This window comes from Balaenoptera physalus, assembly GCF_965194825.1.
Source record: "Balaenoptera physalus genome assembly, chromosome: 16".
In the NCBI taxonomy this organism is placed as follows: domain Eukaryota; kingdom Metazoa; phylum Chordata; class Mammalia; order Artiodactyla; family Balaenopteridae; genus Balaenoptera; species Balaenoptera physalus.
The window spans coordinates 6245656-6262261 of NC_138898.1; the positions used below are offsets into that span (position 1 = coordinate 6245656).

The following is a 16606-nucleotide window of genomic DNA, read 5'->3' on the forward strand; positions in this document are numbered from 1 at the left end:
AGAAGGAGGTGGGTGGGTTTGGGGGTCTTCCTTAAGTGCCAGAGAGACTTGTTTACACCTTGGTTATCACATGCTCTTTGCCTGAAGGAAAGAGGCAAAGGACCTAGGTTACTTAAAAAAAGAAAGGAAACACACACACACACACACACAGCTGAGAGCCCAGTAAAATGCAGTCTTAAGGAAGACTGTAAACACAAAAATAAATGCCATTTGTTGACTGTACCACAGGGGACCCACTGTGACCACCCAGGTCAGCAGGAGGAGAAATTAGCTTTGTACAGAAGCTGCCCTTCAATACCTGAGTCCTTCATAGTTTTCATACAAAACCTGCCCAGGCAACCAAACAGCTTCTTTTCCAGAGAGGTGAGTTGAAAACTTACTCAAGATTACTCTACATATGCTTTAGAAGAAATAAAAAAAGAAGTGGCAGGAAAACTGCAGGTTTCAGCCCCACCTACTGGGAAACTCTCCCAGAGATTCTCTGTCCCCAGTAGTCTTCAAAGGTACAATTTTTAAAAGGCACCAAGATATTTCTATGACAGAACCATCCATGTAGTGAAATGTACATTTTTACGTTTCTCAAAAACAAAAAGTGGTATAAGCACAGCCACAACTTAGTGTAAAGTGGTTTAAACATTCACTCTTAGCCACTGATTTGGGGGGTGGGAGGGAAAGGCAGAATACACAACTACAGGGAAAATAGCTTAGTTGAAGTTGTAAGGTAGGATTTTGATCATCAATACGGTTCTGTTCTAAGATCAAAACATGCTATGCCTTTTGGTCTCACTATAGGAATAGTGAAAAGGATACAGGCCACATTTTGGGGTGTAGCTTCACCCAGGCAATAGGATGGGACTGGGGGGGGAGGGTATGGAGAGAAAGGTGATTTTTTTACTTCATTATGGATGGGGTTTTGTTTTCATTTGTGGTGGGGAGGGGTTACAATTGCTATGTCTTGTGTTAATTATTTTTTTAAATGAACACACTAATCACTGTTAACATCCTGATTTTATTTCAAAATTTAATCCAGAAAGGAAGATTTTGTTATTGTTGTTGTTGTTATGTTTCTGGTCTTCTTTTGTTGTTGCTGCTCTGAGTACATCTTACTTTTATAATTTTTTTAAAAATGCAATGACCACTGTTAATGCCTAAATGTATTTATTTGACCTCAGAAACTGAAACATCTTGTACTGCCACAATACATAATTATGAAATATTGGCACCTGGACAAGGTGTCAACCTCCCCAGGGTCTCTTTAGACAACTCCCGCTAGTGGGGTCTGCAAGGAAGCTGGAGCAAGGGCCCGCAGGGGGAGAGCCCCCAGCTCCCAGGCAGCCCCCTGTGTCCTTTCTCCTCTGCCCACTCTTTTATTTATTTATTTTTAATATTTATTTATTTATTTATTTTGGCTGCGCCAGGTCTTAGTTGCCGCACGCGGGATCTTCCTTGCCGTGTGCCGGATCTTTAGTTGCAGCATGCGGGATCTTTAGTTGCGGCATGTGATATCTAGTTCCCTGACCAGGGATCGAACCTGGGCCCCCTGCATTGGGAGTGCGGAGTCTTAGCCACTGGACCACCAGGGAAGTCCCTGCCCACTCTTTTAAATTCTACAAGCCAGGCTGCAGTAGCTCCAGTTTACTGCTAGCATCTTCCGCACATGGCACACAAACGTTTTCTTCCCTGAACATGGTGCCAAGCTCCTGAGTTCTGCATGTAAGAACTCATTTCAGTGGGGCTGTCAGCCCAAAAACAACAACATTAAAAAAGCCAAAATGGCACCATGGCAACCCAAGGATCCAGAGGGTAAACCTAGCCAGCAAAAGTCAACACCAAATTAAAACCAGAACCTAAAAGAAAGAAAAGATATTATTCTTTATAGCCACTCTTAATATAAAATAAATATCAGTTTCCAAACCCTTTTTAAATACCAGGAACACCAACCAAAAAATCTTAAAGACTAATACATAGTTTCAGGTGTTCATATATGAGACTCTGCAACTGTGTATAATGAATCAAATGCACATGTTCCAAAACCATAACTGCATAGCTTAAGGGATTCCTCTGTCCCTCTTTGGGGTTCAGGTCACCCAAACTCTTTTCTGTATTGAAAGGATGCTCTTCAATCTTATCACAACTTGGCCTTTTAAACAAGCAAGTTACCCTGCTCAGAACCACTCATTCAGACTTTTTAAAAAAATTTTTTATTGGACTATAGTTGATTTACAAGGTTGTGTTAGTTTCAGGTGTACAACAAAGTGAATCAGTTATACATATACATATATCCACTCTTTTTTAGGTTTCCTTCCCATTTAGGTCACCACAGATGATTGAGTAGAGTTCCCTGTGCTATAAAGTAGGTCTTTTTTAGTTATCTATTTTATATATAGTAGTGTGTTTATGTCAATCCCAATCTTCCACTTTATCCCTCCACCCCACCCCCACTCCCTGGTAAACACAGTTTGTTTTCTATGCTTTTTTTAATATAAATTTATTTATTTTATCAATTTATTTTTGGGTTTTTTAAATAAATAAATTTATTTTAAAAATAAAATATAAAAAAAAGCATGTTCTTAAAAAAATAAAATAATAAATAAAAAAATAAAAAAGCGTGTTCTTTTAGCAGCAATTGGTGTGCCTACATCCTTTATAGCCAGTGGGCCGGGCCCACTAATGACATTTATCCAGCCCCCAAACTTGCACTGTCCTTCTGTCCTTCCACAATTAGTGGAGGAAACAATGCCATAGTCTCTTTCTTTCCCTTTAAATAAACCTCTTGTTGGCTCCGGTGGAGGAGCTGGGGAGTCTGGGCCTATCTATTTATTTTTGGCTGCGTTGGGTCTTCGTTGCTGCACTTGGGCTTTCTCTAGTTGCTGAGAGCCAGGGCTACTCTTCATTGCGGTGCGCGGGCTTCTCATTGTGGTGGCTTCTCTTGTTGCAGAGCACAGGCTCCAGGTGCATGGGCTTCAGTAGTTTGTGGCACACGGGCTCCGTAGTTGTGGCTCGCAGGCTCTAGAGCGCAGCCTCAGTAGTTGCGGCGCATGGGCCTAGTTGCTCCGCGGCATGTGGGATCTTCCCGGATCAAACCCGTGTCCCCTGCATTGGCAGGCAAACTCTTAACCACTGCACCACCAGGGAAGTCCCTCTATGTTTTGTTTTAAAGAAACAGTTTTTCATTCTTGTATACAAGGTTATAAAAATTCTATCATTTATATGGATTTGGGGGTTGGGGAAGAGGAGGCAAAGGAAGTTTATCTTAAGTCGAACGTGATTTTTTTTTTAAAAGAATTTGATTGTTTCTTCCTATGTCCCCTCCCCCACCCAAAGGATTAGATTATAAATCCATATTTCAATTATATTCAGGAAAATTCTGAGGCCCCAAAAGAGGTGGTTACCTGAAACCAAGACTTCCCCAGCCCCATCCTATCCAAACAAGCAAGTCACCCGTTTCTCCTTTTGGACTCCCACCCTTAGGACAGGTCTGAATCTACAGGTTCCCCTCACCTGGACCACCAGGCTGCCCTTATGACTCCTGATGACTCCAAAAAGAAGGGCGAGTCAGTTACCTCCAAGGTCAGTAACAGGAGGGAAAGGACCAGGGCTGGAATTAGAGTGAGGAAGCAAAATTTAAGAAGACACCCCAAAACGCAGTAATCAAGACAATATTTTAATGCACTAGTTTTTAAAAATCAAAATGAACACACACAAAAACTCCCTGATGAACAAAATATCAAAATTTTAAATGAAGACAGCCTGCGGTTGTTTTATGACCCTGTGTCACTGTGCGATGGAGAGTTACGTTCCATCAGCCCGCGGTCCCAAGCCCCTTGTGTCCCCTGCCAGGTGGGCTGACGCAAGTTAACAGTGGTGAGTGAACACACTGAGCAAGGAGGGGCTTGGGATAGAGCCGTGGTTTTTGATTGCAGAACTTTTATTAACTTTTTCCGATTGGGAGGCTATTTGATGTGTATCCAGGGGTTCACGATGTCCTTGGCTCCAGGCTCCAGCGCTGCCTTACCTTGTCTGGCAGGGCACTAGGGGAGGTCAGTGCCCCACGGTACCGAACACTAGAAAACAGGGGGTCCGAATGCCTTACACTTCCTATCGCATTTAGGACAGGTGGAAGGCTGATGGTGTCTGCATTTCCCGGAATGTGCCACACCCTCACCTCTTACTCCCTGATGAAGACTACAGGCTTGGGCGCCGCTGTGTCTGCTCCAGATCCTGACTCCGCTTCAACTCTTAGTGCCTCAGTGTTTCCATCTGCAAAATGGAGATAATAGTGCCTATCTCGTAGGGGTGAGGATGAAATGAGATAGTGTACGCAGAGGGTTTAAAAGGATGCCTGGCCAACCTAAGTGTTACACGGTGTCAGCTACAATATCATCACTGCTGAGTCCTCTTTACCCTCAGAGCACAGGATGCTGTCTGTCCACGGCCGACCCTGCTCCTCAGGCTGCCCACTGACCCGCAACCCCCCGCTCCCGCCCACATTCAGCCACCTCCCTGCACCCCTCATTCGCCCAACTTCACCTCCTAAGTGCACCTGCCACGTCGGTAGCCCTCGGGCTAATCAGCAGGTGCGAGGCGCTTGGAGACATTCATTCCTTCGTTCCTCCAACTGATAGTTATGAGCGTCTCTGCCAGGCTGTCACCAGGTTAGGAACCCGCCCTCCGGTAACCCCTATTCTAGAAGGAGGGGCCACGCATCCCTCCAACAATGTTTTGAGGGCCTCCTACGTGCCACACTCTATTGTGGGTTCTGGGGATACAGAACGTTCACAAAACTGACAAAATCCCCAAACCAGTGGTTGGGGCAATAGTATTAAGTAAACTATTACAAAGGGAGGGAGGGAGGAGGGAAAGGAGGGAGGAGGGAAGGGAGGGAGGAGGGAGGAAGGAAGGAAGGGAGGGAGGAAGGGAGGAGGGAAGGGAGGAAGGGAGGAGGAAGGAAGGGAGGGAGGAAGGGAGGGAGGGAGGAAGGAAGGAAGGGAGGGAGGAGGGAAGGGAGGGAGGAAGAAGGAAGGAAGGGAGGAAGGAAGGGAGGGAGGGAGGAAGGAAGGGAGGGAGGGAGGGAGGAAGGAAGGGAGGGAGGAAGGGAAGAAGGGAGGAAGGGAGGAAGGAAGGGAGGGAGGGGGGAGGAGGGAAGGGAGGGAGGAAGGGAGGAAGGAAGGAAAGGAGGGAGGAAGGAAGGAAAGGGAGGGAGGGAGGAAGGAAGGGAGGAAGGAAGGAAGGAAGGGAGGGAAGAAGGGAGGGAGGAAGAAGGAAGAAAGCGAGGAAGGAAGGAAGGGAGGGAGAGAGGGAGGAAGGGAGGAAGGGAGGGAGGAAGGAAGGAAGGGAGGAAGGGAAGAAGGGAGGAAGGGAGGGAGGGAGGAAGGAAGGAAGGGAGGGAGGAAGGAAGGGAGGGAGGAAGGGAAGAAGGGAGGAAGGGAAGAAAGGAGGAAGGGAGGGAGGAAGGGAGGAAATGCTAAGAGGAGAAATGCTAGAACAGAGGCCTGGCTGCCTAACAGGCCAGGGAGGAGCTGATAGCCTGTGGCTCAGGCAGGCGGTGCTGAAGAGCCGACTTTGGCCCAGAGAAGAATGGAAGGAGGCCCTCTGGACACATTGCTCTTATTAGCTCTGGGTGTTCCGCCCAGAGTAGATGTTTAGAGAAGAAATGCTGTTCCCCTCTTGGATAATCTCACCAGGTGGCCGGCTTCTTCATTCACTGGGCAGGCAGCTTGCCAGGGCCTCTCCTGTGTCAGGGGACAGTGGCAAAGGGCCAAGTCCCTGCCCTCGAGAGACTCAGGGTCTCCAGAGACAGACAGTAAGTACCACGGACATATATAGCATCAGATGGCGCTGGAGGCAAGGACAGGGGCTGGGAACGGTGGGGAGACGGGGTGTTTCAAAGAGATGATCATGTAAAGGAAATGATCTCTGAGCAGGGACTTGAATGATGGGGTTGTTTCCAGTTCAAGCACAAAAGGAAATAAATAAACTAGAAAGTCCCCAGTTTTCCCATTCCCAGAGATAAACACCATTAAAACACAGAAGTATAATTCTACACATTTTCCATCCATAATCTATATTATATGTGATATAGAAGATACGTGTTACATTAGATCTACATTTTAAACATAAATTTTAAATAACAATAGCGAGAGTAGTTTATCTTCTGCAATTTGTTTTTTGCACTTAGCTGTAGAGTGGGGACATCTTTGCATGCTGATATATGTAGATACACTTCTTTTTTTTTTTGCTTTCCTCCTTGGTTTTTCTTCTTCCTTCCTTCCCTTTTTTTTTTTCTCTTTTGCTGGTTTTAAGTTTAATGTTTATGATAGCTGTCACATTAGAATTTTTTGCTTTTATTGCCTTTTTCCTATGCATCCTAGCTGACCTGCTTTGACACTTACCATGTGTGCCTTACTGTTCCAGGGCCTTTGCATGTATTATCTCATTTAATCCTGCAGGAACCTCATCAAGGGGGAACTATTACTATTTCCATTCTGCATGTGCGGGAACCCAGGAACACAGCGCTTTAGTAACTTGCCCTTCAGAGCCAGGGAGGTGGCAGAAATGGGTAAATAGACACTAGGTGCTAACCTGTCTGCTGAAGACTAAACTCACACCCTAACAAGTTGAGTCAAGTTGTCTTTTAAAATAGCCTGTGGGACAAACAAAACACGGCCGCAGGCTCTTTAAGGCCTAGGGCTTGCCGGGGTGAGTCTAGGAGAGACTTTGAGAGCCTGCAGAAATGCAGATGTACCTTTTCCAGGTGTGATGCCTAGAAGTGGGATTTGGGCACCAGAGCCTAGGAGAGCAGCACGATCTACATCAGCAGTGTAGAAAACGTGTCCATTTCCTCCCAATTACAAAGTGGAAAGAGGTCATTTTACCAATCCTTAATTTTTGCCAATCGGCTAGCTCAAAAGAAAAATGGTACATTTGATTTGCATATTTTCAAATATTTGTTGGTCATGTGTGTGACTTCTTCTGCAAACCATGTGTGCTACTTGCCCATTTTTCTATCAAGGTATCTTTTCTTCAATATTTTTTCAGTCCTCGCTTCTGCAGCACATATACTAAAACTGGAACGATATTTTTCAATGATTTTCATACATTCTTGTTAATGTTTTGATCTTTAATGCAGCTGGTATGGGGGGGGTAAGTGGGAAGGGAGATGTATTCATGGTCTAAGGTAGACAGACCTAACTTTTATTTTTCCCAAATGGAGAGATGATAGCCCATGGCCCTAACAGTGCAGATGGGCAGACTGAAATGCCACTTTAATCGTACAAGTTGACCTCTGTCCATGTGTAATTTTCTGCCCTCCCATCTGTCTTCTTTAATAGTTTGTTCCTATGCCAGTGCTAAACTGTGGGATTTTTTTGTTTCTTTTTTTTTTTTTTTTTTGGCTGCATTGGGTCTTCATTGCTGCGTGCAGGCTTTCTCTAGTTGCGGCGAGCAGGGGCTACTCTTTGTTGCGGCGTGCAGGCTTCTCATTGCGGTGGCTTCTCTTGTTGCGGAGCATGGGCTCTAGGCGCGTGGGCTTCAGTAGTTGTGGCACATGGGCTCAGTAGTTGTGGCTCACGGGCTAGTTGCTCCGCGGCATGTGGGATCTTCCCGGACCAGGGATCGAACCCGTGTCCCCTGCATCGGCAGGCGGATTCTTAACCACTGCGCCACCAGGGAAGCCCCTGTGTTGTTTTTTTTTAAGTATTTTATTTATTTTTGGCCACCCCGTGCAGCATGAAGGATCTTAGTTCCCCGAGCAGGGATCAAACCCGTGCCCCCTGCAGTGGAAGCGCAGAGTCTTAACCACTGGACCAGGGAAGTCCCCCAAGCTGTGTTTTGATGACTGTAGCTTTTGCCCTGTTTCCATATCTGCCTCATCTCCCTGATTCAAGTCTTCCAGAAAAGTCTTGGAATCAATGTGTCAGGCTCTTCCCCACCCCCGACACTCACACACACACACACACACACACACACACGCATATCTTGCTTCTATTTTGAGTGGAATTACTCAGAATGTATAGCTAGAAAGATCCGGTATCTTTGTACTAATAAGGCTGAGATTAGATGTCTTTTAGGTCTCGAAGAGACAGGAAAAAGCCAGGCCTGGGGCCGAGCTCTCGATTAAAGCTACGCTCTCAACAGGGTGATTTCTCCCCCAGGGGACATTTGGCAAAGTCTGGAGATACTGCTGGTTGTCACAGCTCAGGGGTGGGCGCTCCTGGAATCTCTCAGGTGGGGGTCGGGCTTGCTGCTCAACCCCCCACAGTGCACAGGGCGCCCCCGCAATCTGGTCCAAAACGTCGGCAGCCTCGAGGTTGAGAAACCCTGCGTTATTTTGGTTTGTTCGTCAAAATCCAGTCGGTGGCTGGAGGATGGCCACCAAGGCACAGCACGTTCAGTGACTCACTGCAGCTCTGGCCTAGGGCCGCTCCCGCCGCTGCCGAAGGCTGCTCAGCAGCTCAGGGCGGGGGCGAGACAGCGCCACGGCTCCTGGCCCTGCCCTGGCCGGGGCTGAAGCTGTCTGCACCGGTCCCCGCCTATTAGGTGCACTCCTAAGGGTGGGAATCACATGGCAATTTGCTAGGTCCGGAGCAAAATTACAATCCAGACCCTCGTTCAAAAGTTAAGAATTCCAGGAGGGTCACAGCAGAGCATTAACCCAAGCACGAGGCCCTTCAAGCTCGGGACACTTCTAAGTGCACAGGTCACACGCCCAGGAAGCCGGTCTGGCCAGACAGGAGCTCCAGGTGGAAGGCTGGGAGATCAGAGGGCGCACGTCACCCTTCTTCCAGGGACCACAGTCCTGCGATGTTGGTTGTCCGGTGTCTGAAAACAGCTGTTTCCTATTATCTTACTCACTTGTCCAGTTGTTTACAGCAGGAAGGCAAGGCCAGTATTCGATGCTTCATCATGGCTGGAAGAGGAAATTACCTTTTCATGTCTTCTCGTGTATATATTTCGTATACCTGTGCCAGGTACTATATAAGGCAATGTCATTATTTTTAAAATTACATTTCACAGTGATACATGAGTATATTTGTCTTCAAAAACATTCAAAATATTACAGATAAGACTATAGTCTAATTCTATCACCCTGCCCAAATCCAGCTCTCTCACTCCTCCCCCTCTGCCTCTCTAAGATGTAACTAATGATCTCAGCTTGGATTGTAACCTGGGTCTGGACTCTTTCTCAGCATTTACCCGCATGTCTGTGAACCCATGTCATGAGGCCTACCCTAGGACCCAGCAATTCTACGCCTGAGTGTTTGCTGAAGAGAAATGGAGACATCAAAAGAGATGCATAAGAATGCTCTTAGCAGCTTGAGTCATAATAACCCCACACTGAAAACAACCCGAATGTCCATTAACGGTAGGATGGATACACTGTGATGTACATATACAACAGAATTCTACACGCCAACAAAGAAGAAGAAACTACCGCTAACAAAATGCGTCTCACAGACATAATATTAAAGCAAAAGAAGCCAGGCAAAAAAGAGTATGGGGCTGTGGTGGGGGGGGAGGGTAAAGTTCAAGAACAGGTGTAAGTAATTAACAGTGGTAGAAGTCAGAGTAGTCGTTAACTTAGCTGTGTGGAGCGCAGGGACTGGAAAGGGCAGGAGGAGACCGTGAGGCGTGATGGAATGTTCTAGGTCTTCATCTGGGTATTGGGTACAAGGGTGTATTCACTCTGTGAATGTTCATTGAGCTGTATACTTATGTGGCACTTTACCGTATATACATTATGTCTCAACTTTAAAAAGTGAAAGCCATAATGTAACTGACCCCTAGGAAGGGAGTAATTAAACCAAGTGTGGAAATCATGAAGAAATGAATTGGCCCTATGCGACTGATGTTTTACAATAGGTTTAAGTGTGAGTATAGTGATAACTTTTGTAATATGTATTTTGTAATAATATATTTTAAATAACATATTTTGTAAATCCATTTTAAGTTATTTCAGGTCTTTATACTTGCAAATGATGTTTAGATGTATCAGGTAAAAATACATGATTTCTTTATATAAGGGAAATTAGATTTGTAATTAATAGCTAAACGTTAGATTTTTTTTTAAACAAATTTATTTATTTTATTTAATTATTTTTGGCTGTGTTGGGTCTTTGTTGCTGCTCACGGGCTTTCTCTAGTTGGGGTGAGCGGGGGCTGCTCTTTGTTGCGGTGCGCGGGCTTCTCATTGCTGTGGCTTCTCTTGTTGCGGAGCACGGGCTCTAGGCGTGCGGGCTTCAGTAGTTGTGGCGCGCGGGCTCAGTAGTTGTGGCTCACGGGCTCTAGAGCGCAGGCTCAGTAGTTGTGGCACACGGGCTTAGTTGCTCTGCAGTATATGGGATCTTCCCGGACCAGGGCTCGAACCCGTGTCCCCTGCATTGGCAGGCGGATTCTTAACCACTGCGCCACCAGGGAAGCCCCTAAACATCAGATATTTAAGAGAAAAAAATAGATGTGTTTGCATGCTTATAAATAAATGGTACTACATATTCCTATATCATTCTGCAACTTGTATTTTCTACTTAATAATGTATCTTCAAGTTCTAACCATATTCTAATACCTCATTTTAAAAACTGCTGCATAGAATTTAATAATCTGAACTGTGGTGCTTTACATATGTTATCCAGTGTCAGGCATATAGGAGGTACTTGATACTTATTTGTTTTATGAATGAAAATGCACCTTTTCTCTAAAACGTAGAATCCTTGAGGGCCTAAGAGTCTGTCTGTTCCATTCCCTGCATATAGAACTTGCCAGCAGAGAGAGGCCACATCATTAACATTGGTTAACTATAAAATCTCTTTGACTCTACAAAATGCTCCTGTGAGTCAGGTCTTAGCTTCCTCACCTTGAAGAGGGAGTGGATGAGGGTCAGAGAAGCTACATAACTTGCCCAAGGCCATACACCAAATAAAAAGCAGGGCTACAGGCTTCGGAGTCTGAAAAGCCTAAGGTGAGCTGAGACGCTGAGCTTCCAGAGGGAGTTACCTGGCCAAGCAGGGGAACAGGCAGGGGAAGTTTGGAGAGGAATACGGGGAGGGATGGAAGGAAACAAAGGGAGGAGGTCAAGGGAGAGGGAGAAGAGGGCTGCCATGCCTACAGGGCCGCTGCAGGCTGCTTGGTGACCACCAGCCCTGTCTGGTCCTACTGCCCTTGGCTGGTGTGTCCTTGTGGCAGTGGAGTCCATAAGTCTGTCTCAGAGGGTCATGAGAACACCACTATTTCATAACAGCATAAGATGTCATTTGCCTCTTTCACTCGGTTCGGTGGAATTTTCCAGAGGCTACGTGATGTGTACTATCACAACAGATTGGAGGCAGAAGCAGGCAGGAGAACCCAGTTGCCTTCTATTACGCCAGGCGTTAAAGGGAGCTGTAAAATGTAAAAACAACCCAACAAACAAATCCCAACCACTGTTCTCACTACATTTTTTTTTTTTTAGTTTTAGAAAATATGGTTACTTTTTTCATAAAATATGTTTTTAGGTTAATATGTAATGGGCGTGTATTATTGTTACTTTCAAATAAGTGTTTTAAATGTCTCAGTAATTTCTGATACAGTAACTATTGCTAACCCACATAATCAAAAGCTTTTTGAGAATTTCAGTAATTTTTTTCAATGTAAAGAGGTCCTTAGACCGAAACTTTGAGAATCTCTGCCCTTTGGTGCCCTTGGTATCTCGCCACCAAGCATGTGCTCATTTACTGCATGATTAAATAGATATATGAAGGGATAAATAAGTGGGTAAGTAAATGAATCAAGAATTGTGTTTCTGAAATATTTGACAATAGCCAAGATAAGGAAACAACCTAAATGTCCATCGACAGATGAATGGATAAAGATGTGGTTGGTGTATATATGTATACATACACACACATATACATACAATGGAATACTATCCCACCATGAAAAAGAATGAAATCTTGCCATGTGCAACAACATGGATGGACCTTGAAGGCATTATGCTAGATGAAATGAGTCAGAGAAAGAAAAATACCATATGATCTCACTTATATGTGGAATCTTTTTTTTTGGTTGAGTGGTGTGTGGGATCTTAGTTCCCCAGCCAGGGATTGAACCTGCACCCCCTGCATTGGAAGCGAGGAGTCTTAACCACTGGACCGCCAGGGAAGTCCCTATATGTGGAATCTTAAAAACAAAAACAAAATCAAAATACCAAGTTCATACATGTGAAAACAGATTGATGGTTGACAGAGGTGTGGGGGGCAGGCAAAATGGGTAAAGGGAGTCAAAATTTCCAGTTATAAAAAAATAAGTCTCAGGGATGTAATGTACAGCATGGGGACTATAGTTATTAATATCGTATTGGGACTTCCCTGGTGGCGCAGTGGTTAAGAATCCGCCTGCCAATGCAGGGGACATGGGTTCAAGCCCTGATCCGGGAAGATCCCACATGCCGCAGAGCAACTAAGTCCATGCGTCACAACTACTGAGCCTGCGCTCTACAGCCCGTGAGCCACAACTACTGAAGCCCGCGCGCCTAAAGCCCGCGCTCCGCAACAAGAGAAGCCACCGCAATGAGAAGCCCGCGCACCACAAAGAAGAGTAGCCCCCGCTCGCCACAACTAGAGAAAGCCCGTGAACAGCAATGAAGACCCAACGCAGCCAATAAATAAATTAATTAATTACTTAATTTTAAAAAAATAATAATATCGTATTGCATATTTGGAAGTTGCTAAGAGAGTAGATCTTAAAAGTTCTCATCATAAGAAAAAAAATAATTCTGTAACTATGGTGACAGATGTTAACTGGACTTATTGTGGTGATCAGTTTGCAATATATACAAATATGAAATCATTATGTTGTACTCTTGAAACTAATGTAATGTATGTCAATTACACCTCAATTTTAAAATTAGTAAATTAATTTTTAAAAAGAATTACGTTTTTGGGTACATTAGAGGATAAGAGATCTACTGCTCTAAGCGTCCCCAGAAGAAAGGGGGGAGGCGGGCAAGGACAGCCCTGTCCCTCTTGACAGGTAGAGCTTCTTCCTTTGTAAATGAGACAGTTGTGGGTCCCCATAAGAATGTTCTGCTTAGGATCCCTTCGTAAGAGTAGTGAGCAGAGTACCTGGCACTGGGGAAGGAAGCGTGGGCTACGAATACGATAGAAACCTTCCCGATTGTTTGTTATTTTGCACCTACTGTGGGTAGGCGGCCAGAGGTTTTCGGAGCAGGTTACCCATCCCCTCCCACCTGCCCCCATGGTCCCACCTCTAGATTTGAGTTTCTCCTTCTATCCGACTGAAGGGGAACGGATGGCTCAGGGACAGTCTCTGGGGAGGCCAAGGGGTCTGCCTCTGCACCTCTGAGAAGGCTGGCAGTGGTGGGAGAAGGGAGTGGGCAGGGGGAATTGGGGTCGGGCTTCCAGTGCCAGGCTGATGGCGGCAGCCATCAGTGTTAAAACCCAACACTGCAGAGCATCGACCACATATCCAGGACCCTACAGCACATCCTGTATCCTTCAAGGAACTTTTAAAATCTTCTAGGGAGGGCGGGTGGTGGGATGAACTGGGAGATTGGGATTGACGTATGTACACTATTGATACTATGTATAAAATAGATGACTAATGAGAACCTACTGTGTAGCACAGGGAACTCTACTCAATGCTCTATGATGACCTAAATGGGAAGGAAATCCAAAAAAGAGGGGATATATGCTGATTCACTTTGCTGTACAGTAGAAACTTAACACAAACATTGTAAAGCAACTATACTGCAATAAATATTAATTAAAAAAAATGAATCCACTCACTAAAAGTTAAATCCAGCACATTATTAAATGAATCCATAACAAAGAGCTAATTTACCTTATATAAAGATCTTTTTATGTAGTATAAAAAGATCTACTACAAATAAATAAGAAGTCAACAACCCCAACAGAAAATTGGGCAAGAAATATAAATAAAACACAGGTTTTGAAGTATAGATGACTTTTAAACATATGAGAAGATTCTGTACTTCTCTCCTAATAAGAGAAATACAAATGAAAATTATACTGAGATATAATTTTTCACCTGTCCGTCCATCCTCCTCTCTGTAAATGCAAAGAAAAATGTATCTAATAATATTTTCCTAATATTAGCGGTAATAATTTTTAGATAGTAGGATTTGGGGAGCTTTTAAAACATTTATTGTTGTATTTGCTATAGTGTCTATATTCCTTATAATGAGCATGTATAAGTTTTTAAGTAGTTTTCATTAAAAAATAAAATTGGAAGTAAATATGCAAAATAAATAAATAAAATAAAATCTCCACTGGCCTGACACCCCAAAAGTTTTCCCCATGGATGGGGGGCAGGATACAGTGTTAATTTCCAAGCACTGGGAATTGACAGAGCCCTGACATTGATGGAGCCCAGGGAGTCTGGGTGCTAAATTCCACCAAGGTCTTAAACCAGACACCAGTGGAGGGAGGGAGAGAGGGCAGAGCTGCACCCATGAGAGCAGAAACCTCTGGGTGCTGTGGGCCACGCGTTCATAACCTCTTGGGGTTTGGAGAGAGAGAAGCGAAAAGCAGTATCTGCAAAGCCCGTGGGGAGTGTCTGAAGTGGGAGCCTTGACCTTAAAAGGTCACTCTGTGGTGTGTTCAGTGTCCTTGTGTTTCTGGGGCATCGGCACCTGCGAAGGCCTGACCAACTGGTCCCCTCCTGGACCGGGGTTGAGTCAGGCGTGTCACCTTCACAAACCGGCCTCTTCCCTGTCACCGGGCTCCACAATGTCCCTCCACCCTGCGATTCCCTATCTCTGTTGGGAGTTGTCTCTTTTCCATCTTTCATTCCACAAATATTTATGGAGAGCCTACAGTGTTCCAGGCCCTGTGCTGGGAAGCTCACACACAACAAAAGAGGCTCCAACCCCTGTCTTTGGGGCCTCGCATCGCTGGTGGGAGACAAAATCTTGGCAAACGACTACACAGCTAACCCAACCTTTACAGAGGCGGCGACACCACGGAGAGACAGGGGTGCTGTGGGTATAAGGCAGCCTGGCCTGTTTTGGAGGTGAAGCAGGTTCCCAGAGGAGGCGATGCTGAAATCAAGAGGGGCCAGAAGGTCAGAGAGCAGATCTTTAGAGGAAGCAGAGGCAAGGGGAGTGAAGGCAAGGCCCTGGGGCAGCACAAGTTGGGAGCTAAGGTGGGGTTAGGAGCTCCATCGTTCAGTCGTGCACAAACATTCCTCCTGTTATCTCCAGAGCTCCACTGAGCATTGTCCTACCAGTGGGTGTTTTGTAAATAAGGTGCTCTTCTGAGGCTGCCCGGGTGGTGAATGAGGGGGGTCCCATGTCCCTGCAGCAGATGTACTATGAGTACCTCTGGGTACCAGGTCAGGCTGGGGGATGGTGGGGAAGGAAAGCAGCACAAGTCCTGCTCCCCAGAGCTTACCATGGGGACCACCACGAACCTCATAACTAAGATGGGTCAGGTATTAGAAGGAGAGGCAGGGGTAGGAAGTGAAGGGGCATGGTGTCTTAGAGGGGTGGGACCTGCACCTGTGGAGGTGACCCCATGGCACACAGGAGGGACCCCAGGCTCCCAGAGGTTCAAGACTTGCCCTTCCAGGCCAGGCAGGTCCTGTGTGCTCAAGTGTGAGACTTTTGACACCAGGTGCCAAACTACTTACCTGATTGAGTCACCTTTTCAAAGAGCCCATGGCCCAAACAAAAGCCACCCACAGGCTGTTTAAGGCCTGGGTGCCATGAGGAATTGGGAGACTCTTCTGTGCCGTAGAATGTAATGGAGCAACTGCCCATAGGATCTGTGGGATTTGCAGAATCATACAGGTACATTCTGTAGGGGAAACGCAAGAAGAGTTTGTAACTAATGCTACGTTTAGTTTCTAAAATGCTGCAACCGATTACACACCCCCATCGTGTCGAGAAGGCCCACGTCCTCACAAGGTCACGTTTGTACGTTAGAATGAGAATGAACGCCCTAGCTTCTCCCAAGTAACCATGATTAAGAAGTTTGGGAAGTGTCCTTTGAATCCTTTTTCTATTTGTTTAAGCCCATATTCTGCACACAACTTGTAAAGGAGATCTTATTCTTTCCTATTTGACATGAATTTTCCATGTAGCAATATTCCTGGCTATTCTTCTGCATTATTACCTGGAGCTCTGTCTCATTTTTTAGCTTCTGCACAATCTGAGGGTCAAGACGGTGGTGACCAACTTTTCCCATAATGACTGACCACTTGTATTCCATGCTATTTGCTCCCATTTCCATCACACTATCTTTTTACCTGTCTTGTTTCAAGGATTCTCCCTGAATTTGTGTTTTAGGTTTGGGTTTTGAACCCATATGGAATCGGTGGTGTGTGTATTTGTGTGTGTTTGAGGTTGAAGGGGGAAGACTCATGCTACAGTTTGCAAATGGATAAACATGTCCATTAGCGGACTTCCCTGGCGGTCCAGTGGTTAAGACTCCCAGCTTCCAATGCAAGGGGCGCGGGTTCAAGCCCTGGTCGGGGAACTAAGATTCCACAAGCCGCACGGCGTGGCCAAAAAAATATAAAAAACAAACAAACAAACAAAAACATATCCATTAGCATTTATTTTTAAATCCCTTCCATTCGAAGTGCTGCCTT

The 16606-nt window shown here is 45.4% G+C and overlaps 1 long non-coding RNA gene across 3 annotated transcripts in view; it reads right to left on the reverse strand.

Annotated features, from left to right (window-relative positions):
* Positions 1-5415: 5415 nt before the first annotated feature.
* LOC309644454 overlaps positions 5416-16606 on the reverse strand; it is a 47243-nt gene continuing 36052 nt past the window's right edge. For 2 of the 3 annotated variants that reach the window (XR_014254427.1, XR_014254428.1), the window contains one exon: positions 5416-15810. This is a non-coding gene — a long non-coding RNA (uncharacterized lncRNA). The remainder of the gene's footprint in view (positions 15811-16606) is intronic. The other variant, XR_014254429.1, reaches the window with a different exon arrangement.